This window comes from Loxodonta africana, chromosome 20 (genome assembly GCF_030014295.1).
Source record: "Loxodonta africana isolate mLoxAfr1 chromosome 20, mLoxAfr1.hap2, whole genome shotgun sequence".
In the NCBI taxonomy this organism is placed as follows: domain Eukaryota; kingdom Metazoa; phylum Chordata; class Mammalia; order Proboscidea; family Elephantidae; genus Loxodonta; species Loxodonta africana.
This window is the reverse complement of record NC_087361.1, coordinates 37,832,565-37,842,371: the sequence shown is the minus strand read 5'-3', so window position 1 is coordinate 37,842,371 and position 9,807 is coordinate 37,832,565. Positions and strand designations below refer to the sequence as shown.

Sequence of the window (9,807 nt, the reverse complement as noted above, 5' to 3'; positions counted from 1 at the left end):
GGCTAGAAGTTCCAATTCAGAGCACCAGTTCTAGGGGAAGGCTTTCTCTTCTCTGTAGGCTCTGGGCGATGGTCCATGTCTTTTTAGCTTCTGCTTCCTGGTTCTTTAGAGATCTCTGAAAGTAAGAATCATGTCTTACATGTCTTCGATTCCCCACAGTGCTTAATTCAGTTCAATGATACTTTGTGTATTGTTGATTGGTGAATTTCATCCAAGCTTTCCCGGGCACATTATCACATCTAAGATCAAAAGGGGGTGTTTATGAGCAGAATGTGTATTTTCTCATTTTAGTTTCATGTGAAACTCCTGAGTTTCATGTGTCTATGATGGGGAAAGGACAGCAGAGCAATTTATATACCATGTGCCATTTGACCAAATTACCCTGCTAAATAGTCTTGAAAAATCACTTAAAACCACAGATTGTCCTGTTGAAAAGCATTATACCTGGGGAGAACAATCAGACACGTAAACAAGATGTCCTGATGCACAATTGCCCTCACGTGTAATGATTGCTCTTATTTTGAAAGGCAGGTGATGATAACTCTGTAAGAAACCTCATAATGGTTTATTTTAAATTAACCTCCTCCTGTTTCCTATTTGGAAAACTATATCCTTATTTATCATTCTGGAGCTGTTTGCCAGCCTCTCCTTCTAATGTTTATTACCAGGAATTGTCTTGTGATGGCTGATTGCCCCAAATCAAGGATGGCAAGATAACCTTGCTTTCAGTTAAAACCACTTGGGGGTTGGCGGAAATAAATGGGATAAGCCAAAAAGCAAACACCTCGTGTATAAATAGTTGCACCATACAGAGAACTTCAGTTTGTCTTATTTTAAAATAACAGGGAGTATACTCATTCATAAATATCCTAACTACATTAGTGGGAAGACCCACAGCAATGACATTCTAATTTCAAATCATTGTTAAAACATTTTTAGAATGTGGAACTTCTTTTGCCAACCTAAATTCACTTACATCTTGGGTAGTATTTTTGATAATTTACTAATTTGCTCCTTAAGATGTACTGTAAAGATCAGTTGCTGTCGAGTTGACTCCAACCCATGATGACTCCATGTGTATCAGAGTAGAACTGTGCCCTACAGAGTTTTCAGCCACTGATAATTCAGAAGTAGATTGCCAGGCCTTTCTTCCAAGGGCTCAAAACCTCCAACCTTTTGGTTATCAGTCAAGTATGTTAATCATTTGCATCACTCAAGGACTTCAGATGTCTTATAAACCACGATACAAATATAGAACACATTTTTAAAATATCAGAAATCACAGAATGTTTGAGTATGGAAATAATCTAGTTCAGCCTTTTTATAGATAAAGAAAGTAAATATAAAGTTACATAGCTAATAAGTATCAGTGTCTGGACATGGATCCAGTTATTTGACGCCAAGGCCAGTACTCATTACGGTAAACAATGCTGCCTCTGTAAAATGAAAAAGTCCTCATTTTATTTTTAGGTAAAAATTGTTATCATGTGAGTATAATCATGACGTGGCACTTACATGTAATTGTCTTTCCAATCAGGAAGTAAGATCTATGAAAGTAGGAATCATGTCTTATAAGTCTTTGATTCCCCACATTGCTTAATTCAGTTCAGAGATGCTTTGTATATTATTTGTGGATTTTAGCTAACCTTTCCTGGGCACATTATCACATCTAAGATCAAAAGGGAATGTTTATGAGCAGTATTTTCTTCAAAGTCCATTGACAACATACACTGCCATCTCTGCCCCCCACTCCCAACACACACTGGAAATTGAATCTATGTTTTTCTTTTTTTTTGTATTTTAGGTGAAAGTTTACCGAACAAACTAGATAGTCACTAAACAGTTAGTACACATATTGTTTTATGACATTGGTTAACAACACCATGACTTGTCAGTACTCTCCCTTCTCAACCTTGGCTTCCCCATTACCAGCTTTCCTGTCCCCTCCTACCTTTGCTAGTCCTTGCCCCTGGGCTGGTGTGCCCCTTTAGTCTCATTTTGTCCTATGGGTCTGTCTAATCTTTGGCTGAGCTAAAAGAGTGTCTGGGGACCATACTCTTGGGGTGAATCTTTGTTTTATTACTGCTGATATCAAACTAGGACTTTGTGATCCCGTACTGAAGAAAGAACATTTTTACCTATTATCTCTTAGGTGCAGAGTTGAATAAATTTGTAAACAGGCTTAATTCTTTTGTGTTTCTTGAACATCAGGATGATACACGCACTGGGATATTTTACCAGGGTGCTTTGTACCACTGACCGCAAAATCACTTAAATACTATGGCCTTAAAAAAGAAAACATCATTTTTCTCTTAAAGTGGACTAGGTGGCAGGCCAGAATCATATATATTATCTATTAATACTTGCTCTTAAATGACCCTTATGGACTTTCAAGTTAACACGTTCCCAAAGCAAATGGAATTGGGGAAGGGATGGCTTGACACCTTAGCTGTTACTACTCTCCTGTCAGCTGTCACTGCAGCCCGAAGCATCCCAACAAACCAGAGCCACTATTAGCTGAGTCCAGTCGCTGCCAACTGAGGGAGGAGGGCAGGAAAAGATTATGTTACTCAGTGACAGCTGAATCTGTCCAAGAGAACTAGCTAACTAATTCCTCTAAGGAAAATATGTCTTTTGTATAAAATTCAAAGAGAAATAAAAATGCAAATTGAATTGATGCTTTTACCAAGACCCAACAGGCTTTCTGATTCTGAAACTAAAGTGTTTTTTTGTTTTTTAAGATATAACTTACTATATATTCTTTGATCCAATGGAAGCTACTTTAAAATTTCTGTGCAGGAGGTTATAAATGTGGAGGCCTCCTTGCTACCTATGTGTTAAGTATTCCCAATCCAAGCCATAGAAAATTTAACTGATATCCAATAGTGTTTCTCAGAAGCAATTTCTCATTTTATTTCTTCCTTCCTTTGTTACCCAGAATCTCATACTGACCTTCACAGGAAGGCTAACAAATAGAAAACCAGAGCCCCCTATAAAGTAGAACACTTGTCATCTCGGATTCCCAGGCTGTTTTCTCTGCTTAAGGACTCGGGGGTTGAACTAGAGGACATTTGAAGTCTTTCTTACCCCAATGTTCTGTGAGAGTCAAAGTTTAACTACCAAGGCACCCGGGTGGTGCAAACGGTTTGCAATAGGCTGATAACCAAAAGGTTGGCAGTTTGAACCAACACAGCAGTGTTGGGAAGGAATAGGCCCAGTCCTGGTGATCTGCTTCCCTAAAAGATTACAGCCAAGAAAACCCTATGGAGCAGTTCTACTCTGTAACAAATGGGGTCTTTCCAAAGTCTCAAACCAACAACAAAAACAAAATCAACAACAAAATTTAACTATCATAACTACATGTCTACATATCTGGCCCTGGTAGCTCAGTGGTTAAGCATTTGGCTGCTAACCAAAAGGTTGGCAGTTCGAATCCACCAGCCGCTCCTTGGAAACCCTACAGGGCAGTTCTACTCTGTCCCATAAGGTCGCTATGAGTCAGAATCGACTTGATGGCAACAGGTAATTACATATCTACTTTGGCTCTTAAAATCAGACCTGCCCTTTTCTCAGGATCTTCCTCTCAATATGAGTCTTCAAAGTCTAGTACTAGTTTGTGAATATGATGAAGGATCAAGTTATTTTCAACTATTCATTCTAGCGCACCCAGTCAGTGTAAACACCTTGACCTAGGAATGCAAAAACAATATGGCCCTGAAGAAAGATAGAGCTCTTTCCTTTAAGCATTGTTCTTCATCAACAATAAAAACACAAGGCATAGACTAATCTTCTAAAAAGCACATTCTTATCTTTTTTGCTTTGGGAAACATGCATGATCTGTAATTTTTCTTTTACTCTTTCTTGTTGCTCTGTATTTTGAGTAGTTGTTTCCAGATTTTGGCACTGTTGAGAATTTCTGTTTTAAATAATACATTTCTTCCAGATTAAACTGTTACTTAGCTATGGAGTTATTTTCCACACTTTGAATCTTCAAGCTTCAAGTTTTCCAGGGGAGTATGGAATTGAGCCACTAATAAGGCCCATTTTTTTCTTTCTGAAAGACACCCTAGGGTTTTATAGATTCCAATAGAGGGGATTCTTTATTAAAATTACTTGCATTTCTTGTCCTCTGAAGACAATGATTATAGGAATAAGATCCCCAATCGTCTTGCCTTCCCTACAGATTTGGGGATATATTATTCTATTTATTATGTTAACATCAAGCTGAGGAGTTCTATCAGGTAGAGACCTGGGAATATTGGCCCAGGACTGGGGATCCACTCTAATTACTACCTTCTTAGAACAAGAGTTAAAGATAATTACTTACCTTGCTTTCAATTAAAAACTCAGCTCTCCTTAGTCCTATAATACTATTAGGCTTCATATGGAGCCAACGGAACCTTATTGTTAACTTCTCTCCTCTCTGCCCACCTGCATTTATACTAAACGATGCACTTATGAAAATAGGTACAACTCTAGTCTCTTGTTCCCTTGGATAGAATTTTTACAATTTACCTTTGGTAATTAGTAGAACAGCAGGACTTTTAGCCTTTCTTCATTTTAGAAGATAGACAACCTCACAGTTTCCTTATTTTTTTTAATCATCTTTTCTTTTTAGTGTGGAAAAAAACTGTTTCCTTCTAGTACAGAGATATTGCCTTTTTCATTTTTATGTCTTCTAGTCCTAGTGCAGGTCATACTAATAATAATAATAGTAATAATAGCTACAGTATATACTTATTTTACCAGGTGGTGCTCTAAGTTATATATATATTATAATTCAATACAATGTAATACGATACACTGTATTTGCATATAGTATTTGTTTTTGTATAGTACATACATATATTTGTATATATAGTATATTGCATTGCATTGAACTGTATTATCATATATATTAACTCAATCCTTATAATAATCCTGTGTAGATACTATTATTGTCCCCACTTTCCAGATAAGGCAACTGAGGCCCAAAGGTATCAATTAATTTACCTAAGATCACACAGCTAGGAAGTGACAAAGCTGGAATTTGTAAGCAAAGTTTGTAAAAAGTAGTAAATGCCCTGGAGAAGCCTTATATCAAACTCTGTTGTTCACCAGTCCAACACCAATTCCCAATTCCCACCACATCAACTTCTTCCTGCCTCCCGATATCCATTTTTGTCTGCAGCCATATACTTGAAGGAAACTGACTCCAATCCCAGTTCCAAGGGCAGATCCTAACTAGTCTAAGCTAAACATGATGGTCCCAATAATCTTGCCAGTGACTGGTACAGGCATGATCATGTGACACATGTCGGGCCAATGAGCTATTAAAGGACTTCAGCTGGGAAAATTTTCTTTACTCCTGAAAGCAATACATGAAGAGGTGGCCCCGTTTTTGTGCCCCAGACATTGTTGTAGCTGAATGTGACATACAGACCTGGTACAACCATCTTGAACTCTGACAAGGAGCCAGCCACAGGATAATTCAAGACACAGCAGAGTTCAAAGTCAGGCCTCGATGACCTCACACTATAGAGCCACCCAATCTCTGCTCTTCTTCTTATAAGAGGTAATTAATTCCTTTATTGTTTATGCAAGCCGAATCAGGGTTATCTGTTATGTATAAAGCTGCAGTCAAACTGAGAGAAAATTATTTTACGTTTCTATTTTCTGGAATATCTAAAAACAAGACTTTAACCAGTATATTCAGTCCTTCCACAGGATCTTAGGTCTTGTAGAAAGCTTGGAAGAAAGTAGTGAGTGAGTCAGAATTAGGTTATGTTTGCGTATTGTTGTTAGTTGCCATCCACTTGTCTCCAACTCATGGAGACCTTATGTGTAACAGAGAAAAACAACGCCTAGTCTTGCACCATCCTCTTAATCTTTGGTATCTTTGAGCCTCTTGTTACAGCCACAGTGTCAACCCGTCTCATGGACGTTTGCCCTCGTTTTCGCTGACCCTCTACTTTGTCAGCCATGATGTCCTTTTCTAGCAATTGGTCTTTCTTGATGATATGTCCAAAGTAAGCAAGACAAAGTCTCGCCGTCTTGGCTTCTAAAGAGCATTCTGGCTGTACTTTCTTCAAGACAGATAAACGGAGGGAAAACATCTGTGACCAAATCAAAATATTTAGCTTAAAAAGCCTACACATTTTCAAAAGATTGACTTTAGAAATCAACAACTAGTAAATTTTTTTTTCCTATTTTTTATATATAACTCCTGATTAAAAACCATGGGAATAAGAAACAATGGAATCTTCCAGTCCCCATTTCTAGGTCTATATGTGCAGTGAGCCTGACTCCCTGTATGTGTATCTCCCACTCCACCGTGAAGAATCAGGAAGCTTGCTTATTCACACTACAAGAGTAAGCCAAGAGTTGGGTATTTCATTTTCGTCTTTCCTAACGGTGTCGCCCATACAGGAAGGCCATTTTTGAGGAAACACACCCTTCAACTCTCAGGTGAAGAAAAGAGATCTGTATTACTTTACCTTAAAACACATAGCAGAAAGAACTCGATGCAATTTCACATCTAGATTTTGCAAATCTGCTGGCCTGAGAAGCCTTAGTAATGGATTTGGATGAGTCCAAGACTTGACTGTGCCAATATCAATTGAATTAAGCCTTCAAACCTTTTCAGGGAACTTCGCATCCTTCATTTCACATGAATGTGCAGACTGCTTCAGTTAAAGAAGTGCTAACCCCTAAATGAAAAATGACTACCTCTCAGCTAAGGTGGATTGCAGAAGCCCAGAATATCAAATTTTGGTCGAGATCCCAAGATGATTTTTTTTTTTAATATAAATGGTAATTTTTCCCTTTTTCTAGAATTTCACAATGGGTTTTACTGGCAAGAACACTAATTAAGAATCAGGAGTTCTGGACTCTAGATTCTTGTCTTGTACCTATCACTTTCTCTCTGTGTAAGTAGGGAACAAACTTTACCTCCTTGAATTTCAATTTCTTAATCTTTAAAATGACAAAAAAAAATTGTTTTTGCCAAATAGCTTATTTTTAAAATTGCTTAAAAAATCAATATGATAAGCACAACAGTTCTATAAAAATAACAGGTACCATTATGACTATCCCATCCCTTATTTGTGAGGAGATTTGAGAACATGTCCAAACTGATTTATTATAAAGAGCTGAGACGCCAAACCTTGGTGTAAAGATAACTGAGCCTCCCTAAGGATTCCCAGGTGTATATCTCCAGGCATTGTTGGATTCTTGACCTCTTTTTTTCATTTAAAGTGGGGTTTCAGAGTCTCCCCTGCACTTCCAGTAACTCAGATGCACCATAATTCATCAAAAGTCCCTTGAGTCCTTATTATATCCTGATCCAGTTCTAGGCACTAAGGATACAGGGATGCAATGACAAGTAAGCATTTTATAGTCAAGTCAGGGTAAGAGGCCAATTAGAAAATGTAAAGTGGTAAATGGGAAGACAACTATGGGCAGAATGCTAAGGAAAATTAGAGGCTGAACACCTGTTCCAATTTGAGGTTCTTGGTTTAAAATGTTGAGGAACAATTTCATTCCATTTCTCCCTAATAAACAGTCCTCATGGATTTTCTCAGGTTTCCCAATACAATACAAAGTGAATCCCAGCACAGACTGTCATGGTTCTATAGATACCCTCTAGAAGGTTTTAAAACAGAGGCAGTAGGAAGCTCACTAAACAATTAATTTTCATCTCAACTTTCATTATGTTGATAGCATTTTTGAGGGCAAAGGATATACCAGAGTCCCCTGAAAGCCAAAAGGGGAATGAGGTTGCTGGCTGAGGGTGTGTTGAATGGGTTGGGAGGTTATACCTAAAATTGTTCTCTTTTCTCCTGAGAATTCTGTAGATGGCATATTTTATGGGAGTCTTTGGTTGGAAGTGAAGTTGAAATAGAAAGAAGGTACATTACTTGCAAAAATTCAAATCATGAGGTGAAAGGGAAGAGGAAACAGAATCCAAGAATCCTGACTTACAGTTTGCTGAATAACGACTTGTAGTTTAAAAACAATTGCTCTAATGTCTTTTTATAATTAGTAGCCTTGTGAGTAAAGCAGGAAAAAAAAAATAGGTTTCTTTTTACAGAAGGAGCCCTGGTGGTACAGTGGTTAAGTGTTAGCCTGCTAACCAAAAGGTTGGTGGTTCAAACACACCAGCCACTTCACAAGAAAAAGACATGGCAGTCGGCTTCTGTAAAGATTTGTAGCCTTGGAAACCCTATGGAGCAGCTGTATTCTGTCCTATAGGGTCGCTATGAGTTGGAATTCAACTCGACGGCAAATGGTTTGGTTGGGTTTTCTTTTTATCATCACTTTCACAATCTCCATTAACATTTGGCTAAGTAGTTGAGGGTAAATGCACAAAATACATATATCACAACTGACTCACTGATCATTATCACTATGGCAAATTCCATGCTTCTATCTTGAAGATTTATTGACCTTCTGTGGAACTGAAGTCAAGACATGAATACTTAGTTAGATGAAAAATTGAGACCCTCAATCTATAAACATGAAATGACCTTGAGAAACAATCTTTTAATCCACTATTTTACGAATCTCAGAAAGCTTAATTGATGGTATGAATAGCGAATGGACTTCTGAAACCTGATTATCTCACTTGTGACCCTTTACTAACTTCCTGGGGGTTCTGGCTCCTTCTCCCCACACTGTTGTCTCCCTTTCATGCACCAGCAGTGATTCTCATAACTGCAGTGTGAGGAGAAGAATCTCATGTCTTAGAAAATCAGTGAACATTTTCTCTTTTGTGGTGTTCAGGTTACTCTTGTTGTATGATCAATTATCCTAAACTTTAGCACTTTAATATAACCATTTTATTTTGCTTGGAAAGATCTTGGCTAGGTAATTCTTGCTTGGGGTCTCATGAAATTTCACTCAGATGTCAACTAGGCCTGTAGTCATCTGAAGGCTTAAGTGGACTGGATGTCAGGGAGCTCAGCTGGACTACTGACCAGAATGTCTGCATGGAGCTTTTCAACATGGCAAACTCAAGATCACAGTATTCTTTTTTTTTTTTTTGGTGTCCCCAAGTCTATTGAAAATATTACAGCATAGCAGAAAGATTCAAACAGCTCCACGTGGCGTTTTGAAATTCATCCCAACTGTAGGCTGAGTGACCTGCAGGTTGGACAGACTGCCAAAGTCCAAGAGTTTCAGCATTTCCTTGGTGTCAGGATCTACTTCAATGATCTCCTGATCCAGGGCTGAGATCTTAGGAATATAGTTATCCCTCCTTTCTCTCTCCTCCTCCTACAGCTTGATGGAGACACCTCTCACGGGGCCTCTCTGAATCCGCTTCATCAGATGTGTGACACAGCCTGCTCTCTTGTTGCGGAGCTTCTTGCTGGGAATAATGCCTATCTCCTCATACACATGCTTGTTGGTGTGGAAGTCGTTGCCCAGGCACGAGTAGTACCTCTCAATGATGACCTGGGCTGCCTTCTTCACAGTTTTGGTGTGAATGCGGCCCATGTTGGCAGGTCCCCAGTAAAAGAGCCATAGTATTATTATGTGGCATCTGAGGGTTTTAAAAAATGACCGTTCCATTTAACAAGGCAAAAGCCACATCACCTTTTATGACCTAGCCTCAAGAATCACACATGGTTACTTCTGCCACATTCTATCAGTTACAAAGAAATTAGAGGCCCACTCAGATTCAATGTGAGAGGACTTAGACTTCACTTCTTGAAAGAGGAAGGGCACGTTCTAAAAGAATGTGTTGTCTAAATGATATTTTATGGCCATCTTTGGAAAATACGACATGCATTAAGAGTTAAATACCACTCCGCACGAACTTCAAAA

At 38.4% G+C, this 9,807-nt stretch overlaps 1 pseudogene; it reads right to left on the bottom strand.

The window, feature by feature from the left end:
• Positions 1–9,007: 9,007 nt before the first annotated feature.
• LOC135228282 (small ribosomal subunit protein eS17-like) lies at positions 9,008–9,477 on the bottom strand (annotated as a pseudogene).
• Positions 9,478–9,807: the final 330 nt, after the last annotated feature.